General features: G+C 49.4%; 1 protein-coding gene across 6 annotated transcripts in view; it reads left to right on the top strand.

The window, feature by feature from the left end:
* Window positions 1-3,164: 3,164 nt before the first annotated feature.
* TSEN2 (tRNA splicing endonuclease subunit 2) overlaps window positions 3,165-6,000 on the top strand; it is a 58,383-nt gene continuing 55,547 nt past the window's right edge. For 3 of the 6 annotated variants that reach the window (XR_003237716.2, XR_011994310.1, XR_003237717.2), the window contains exon 1: window positions 3,207-3,676. The gene's annotated coding sequence lies outside the window, so the exon portion shown is untranslated. Of the gene's footprint in view, window positions 3,677-4,607; window positions 5,006-6,000 lie in introns of those variants that run through there. The other 3 variants (XM_026016826.2, XR_003237718.2, XM_072720270.1) reach the window with 3 other exon arrangements.

Below are 6,000 nucleotides of genomic sequence, written 5' to 3'. Positions count from 1 at the left end.
TCTAGTGGGTTCACTGAAATACTGCAGAGTTCGACCCCGTCTGGGAAAAACAATGGGGCGACAGCTGGGGCTGCCCTGCCCTGCTCAGAAACGCCGGTGGCTCCCCATTGTCTGCAGGGTAAAGTCCAAATGCCAAGCCTGGAATTCGAGCGCCGGCACAATCGGGCCCGCCCTGCCTATCGGGCCTTATCGTTGGCGGCGACCTCCTGCCCGGCCCGGCCCAGCTCCTCCCCACCAGAACCTCAAAACCCACACCTGCCTGGTACACAGGCCTGCCCTGTGCCCCAGCCCACTGTCTCCCTTCTCCTCGCCACTCTCCTGAAGCTAACTCTCTTTCCAGGCTCTGTGGGCCCTTCAACCCAATCTGGTCTCCACCAACCTCCTACCAACAAACACTTGCCGTTATTTTTGTATTTCCATATTTAAAGCTGTGTGTTACCAATGTACTGCCCTCTTCATGTCATATAAATTAATTAAAATGATCCCAAGCCCTGCAATCCATGGATCTGAATCCTTATCTGGCCTCCACTACTGCCCAGCTCTGAGAACTTGGAAGAGAGAGGGAACCTCAACTGTGAAATAGAGGTGAGAACACCTACCTCACCTACCTCACCTACCTCACCACAGGACTGTGGTGAGAATTAAATAAAACAGGAGGCAAAGTGACCAGCGCATATAAACACCCAATAAATCATTGTTTGCTTGGTCAGATTACATACAGGACACCTGCCTGAACTTGAATTCAGATAAGTGACTTTATATTCCAAATATTACATAGAGGTTCTGTATAATATTTCACAGATAAATGATATTAAGCATTATTGTTCATTTTTTAGATGTGCTAATGATATTGGGGATATGTATATATATAAATACATACACACATACAAATTGGCAGATTCCACGTTTGCAAATTCACCTACTGGCTAACACTTATTTGTCATGCCAAAATCAATATTGACAGCATTTAGTCATTCACAGACATGCACATGCATAGAGTAGAGACAAATTTGAGTCTCCCAGTATGCAAGTTCCCAGCTGAAGTCAACAGTTGAGCTCTTCCTATTCCAGCTTTCATACTTTAAACAAATTTGCTTTGGGTGGTTTCCTTAGTACCACGTTTTTCTCATTTTTGTGCTTTTTGCTGATGTCACTGCTTAAAATGGACACCAAGCAAAGAGCTGTAGTGCTGTCTAGCGTTTCTAAGCCAAGAAGGCTGTGATGTGACTTAGAGAAAATACCCATGTTAGATAAGCTTCATTCAGGCATGTGTTACAGGGCTGTTGGCCACTAGTTCAATGTTAATGAATCAACAAGAGATATTAAATAAAGTGTCTTTAAACAGAAAGTAAGGTTATGTACTCATCAGTTGATAAAACATATTGTGACCGGAGTCTGGCAGGAACCTAGCCCTGTATTTTCCATGAGTGATGGTTTAGTATTCACTAGTTTGGTGTTCAGGGTTTCACTATATAGAACTGTAAAATTTAAATAACATTTTCACTATAAAATTTAAATATTTATCTATTAGAGATACACACTGAAATATTATGAGTGAAATTAAATGATGTTTAGGATTGCTTTAAAATATTCCAGCAGTGGGATAAAGGTATACATATGGAAAGTATAAAAGAAACAAGATAGCAAAGGTTAAAGACTGTGGAAGTGGTAATTTATTAGAATATTCTCTCTACTTTTGTGTTTGAAAATGACTGTGACAGGTTTAAAAACAGATTGAGGATAAAATCTTGAGGGAAGAACATCTTACTTGGTAGCTTTCACTCTGGACCCTCTGTGGGGATAAGGGCTCCCAGTGATACCACCTGAGATCTCATTATGGGGGAATCCCAAACCCTTGAAAGTAGAGAACCAAGCTGAGAGGTTCGGGAGCCCTGGCTGTAGTCTCTGCCTCACCTCAGACCTGCTCTGCTACTTCTGGTAACCCACAGTGCCTCTGAACCTTTTTTCTTATCAGTTAAATAAGGAAATTGAATTGGACAGCCTCTGGGTTCCCCTTCATTGTTAAAACCCTCTCATTCTAAAACCAGTATTTCCTAAATTGGCATGTTCTGCTACAATATTGCAGCCTCCTGCCAGCTCTCTCTTCCCTACCCCATTCATCCTGATGCCACTAGTCTGTGAACCTTGCTGAAATTCTTTTTTTTTTTTTTTTTTTTTGCAACACTCTAACCAGGGAAATATACTCATTTTGATTTATCTAAATCAAAGTCTGAACTCTAAGCCCAGCAGTTAAGGCTTGTGCAGGTAGACCATCCACTGAAGCCCTCAGGTTAAGAAGGGACCAGGAGGGCAGCCGGGGTGGCTCAGTGGTATACGACCGCCTTCCGCCCTGGGCCTGATCCTGGAGACCTGGTTGTGACCCCGGGGTCCTGGGATCGAGTCCTTGCATGGAGCCTGCTTCTCCCTCTGCCTGTGTCTCTGCCTCTCTCTCTCTCTTATGAATAAATAAATAAAATCTTAAAAAAAAAAAAAAAAAGGGACCAGGAAACAGGGACAACACAGGGTACACCAAACTATTGCAGAAACAGAGGAAAGCCACCCAAGACTGCCTAGGGAGGCAAGAGGAAGTCTCTTGGAGGAAGAGCTATATGAGCTGAGGCCGGGGGGGGGGGGGGGGGGGGGGGGGCAGGAATTACTGCTGCAAACCAAGGAGAGGAGGATGGTCCAGGCCAAGGCAAGTGTGCGTGAAGTCCTGGAGACCAGAGAAATTTGAAAAAGGCTCGGATTTCAAAGATTTCAAAGCCATCACATCAAGCCCCATGAATCTCTCTGGCATTATTTGCCACCCTTCCCTGTCACCCACCTTCCCCACCTGCCCAGCACGTGTGGTATGTGTGCTGGGGACCCTGGGACTCATAATGGGAGTATACATTGAACTCCCTACTAGACCTCCTTTAAAATAACCAGGTCAGGATTAACTTTTAACGCTTTCCCACACCCTTTTATTTTGCGCATCCGGCGTAATTCTAACGACCCACTTCTCAATAGAGGACACCAAAGCTCAAAAAGGGTAAATCACTCGAGCCGGCCCAGCCAGGGAGAGGGGCTGGGGTTTCAATGCAGCCTGACTCCTGGCTGTTGTCCTTCACCCACACGGGGCAGCCAGGGCGCAGTGGCTTAGGCGTCTGCGAGAGGGCGCTGGCGGGCAGGTTCCGGGCGTGCTGCAGCCGATGCATCCACACTGCGAAAGCCGAGGGCGCCGTCAGGGCGCCGCGCACACACCCGCTCTCTTCAGCGACATCTGGTGCCCTCCGTGCCCCATCCCGCCCCACCCCCACCGCGGGGGTCTCGGTGCCTGGGTTAGAGTCCCACTTCCACTACCTCCTAACTAGCTGACATCGGACGGTAACTGAGGATGTCACACGTTAAATGAACCTTGCGAGGCCGCTGTGGGGATTAAACGAAAGCAGCACCTGTATATTCCAGGGGAGGACAGGAAAGGGAACTCGCTTACACGCGGATTAGGGTGAAACGGCACAGAAAACGCGCCTTCAGGGCCTGCGCAGGCGCGCTCCGCAAGCACCCGGCGAGCGCTCCCGCGGGCTCCGCGGCTGCGCATTCGGCCCGGCTTTGCGGCCGCACTGCTTGACGGCAGCGGTCTCCGCCCTCCGGCCGGCGTTGCCGAGGTAACGACAAGCGCGTGGGGCCGAGAAAGGTAAGGCGCGGGCTCGGCTGCCAGCGGCGTCCGAAGGCGCTGAGCGCCGTGGCGGCGGCTCGAGGTGGGGGTTCTGCTGCGAGAAGAGTCGTCGCCTTCTCGGAACCGCCCCCCCGCCCCGGAAGCGAGAAAGGCGTGTAGCCTTCCCCCGGGTGGCACAGCCACCCCAGAGTGGGCCGGGCGGGGAGCCAGGCTTCCTGGTCGCGGCCGAATCAACCCCCTCTTCTGCGAGCACCTATAGCCCTTTGTGCTGCTTTTCGTTTTTTCTGAGGAACTGGACGTGGCCCCGTCCGGTACTGGGGGCCGGGGACGTCGAGGTGTATCGGACACCCTCTCTGCCCCAGGGGAGCCTCAGCCGCTGGTGCGGTTGTTGGGGGGCTGGGGGGCACTCGAGGAAGTCTGCAGACGGGCGAAGTAAAACGGGGAGTCGGCACTTGGGGGGGCCCTGCACACTCTGGCTTGCGTGCGGTCATTGGTGGCTGTCGCAGCCCCCGTCTGGCCAACACCTTGCACGCGGCAGGCCCGGTACGAGGCGCCTTCGCAGTTACCCCCTTCGTCCTCACAACAGCCTTCAAGGGGTTTATGTTTTGTTTACGTGGCTTAGTCTCACGTCCTAACTTGAAAACTCCCCCAGGGGCTGGATTGTTCGCCTTGTCCCTCTCATCCTTGCCTCCCATAGCCCAGGAGGTAACACGGTTGGAGCTTCAAACATTTTTTAATTGGGAGAAGGTGAGCTTTACTGAGTAGGAGGTTTTAACCAGGTTGGTTTGGCAAGGTCTTTGCAGGGGGTCGGAAAACTAAATGGGAGTTCCCTCTCCCGTTTTTGTTTTGCTTGGAATAAACGTTTGCTGAGCACCTGAACGGTGTTAGCTTGTTTGTTCAAGGGAAACATAAGCCCCCCCTTTTTTTTTTCCTTTTTTAAGATTTTATTTATTCATGAGAGGCAGAGAGAGAGAGAGAGACACAGGCAGAGGAAGAAGCAGGTTCCACGCAGGAAGCCCGATGTGGGACTCGATCTTGGGTCTCCAGGATCACTCCCTAGGCTGAAGGCGGCGCTAAACCGCCGAGCCACCCGGGCTGCCCAAGCCCTACTTTTCATAGTAAAGTAAATGGACCTAATGCTACTTGTATTTGGAGGCAATGTTGCCCACCCCCCCCCCCTTTTGGGAAAGGAAAAGCTACATCCTTTACAGGTGCATAGCACTCGGCCCCTAGGGAGCTGTTGGGAGTGAGTTTGAATCAGCTATTCTGTCACCAGTAGTTGGCAGCTGTGTAACTACATGTTGAGATCACCTGGGTCCCACCCTAGAATTTCTGATGTAATTGCAGGTAAGTTCTGAGCATTAGGAGTTTTCAGATTTCCCCCAGGTGATGCTAAGGGCAGCCAAGCTTGAGAGCCACTGTTGTATACCACCCCAGGTTAATTAATCTTATTTCAGTCGTCGTTCCCTGCTTGAGAGTCTCTGCATCAACTCCAAGTCTAAACCAGCTTTCATGTTCCAAACCCCTTGACAACTGGCTCAGTCGTACCTACACATCTGTGTGTGTGCTTCAGACATGGTGGTCTTTTAGGCCAGACTTCTTGCAATGCTATGTCTCTGTACAGTGGAGCTTTGGGCAAATAACTGGCCCTAAGACTCAGTTTCCTTGTTTGTGAAAGAGGATGCCAGTACCCATGTGTGTACCATATAGCACAGTCAGTGCCTAGCATGTTACCCATGGATGACGACTACCTCTTCTCAATTTACTCACGCCATACCTTGACATTATGCTGTTCTCCTATCATGGCACTAAAGAAACGTGTCGTAAATGCCTACTGCAGATATGGAGAATAGTGAATTCATTCCTTTCTCCCCTCTTTGCCTTTCAAGTTTAGCACAGGACAACTCCTTCACAAAACCATGAAACAAGATCGTTTGGTTTGTCCTACTGAATTTTTAAAATAACAGCTTTATTGAGAGACCGTTACACATACATAAAACTCACCCTTGTAAGGGGACCCCTGGGTGGCTCAGTGGTTGAGAGTCTGCCTTTGGCTCAGGGCATGATCCCAGTGTCCTGGGATCAAGTCCCACATCAGGCTTCCTGCATGGAGCCTGCTTCTCCCTCTGCTTATGTCCCTGCTTTTCTCTCTCTCTGTGTCTCTCATGAATGAATGAATGAATAAAATCAATCTTAAAAAAAAAAACTCACCCTTGTAAAATGTACAATTCAGTAATGTTAGTATATTCACAGAGTTGGTCAGCCATCAGATCATCACTGCACTGGTTTTAAAACATTTTCATCACCCTCAAAAAAAAAAATCCATACCTATTAGCAGTCAC

The sequence above is a fragment of the Vulpes vulpes genome, chromosome 9 (genome assembly GCF_048418805.1).
Source record: "Vulpes vulpes isolate BD-2025 chromosome 9, VulVul3, whole genome shotgun sequence".
Classification (NCBI taxonomy): Eukaryota; Metazoa; Chordata; class Mammalia; order Carnivora; family Canidae; genus Vulpes; species Vulpes vulpes.
This window is presented reverse-complemented; position numbering and strand designations above follow the sequence as displayed.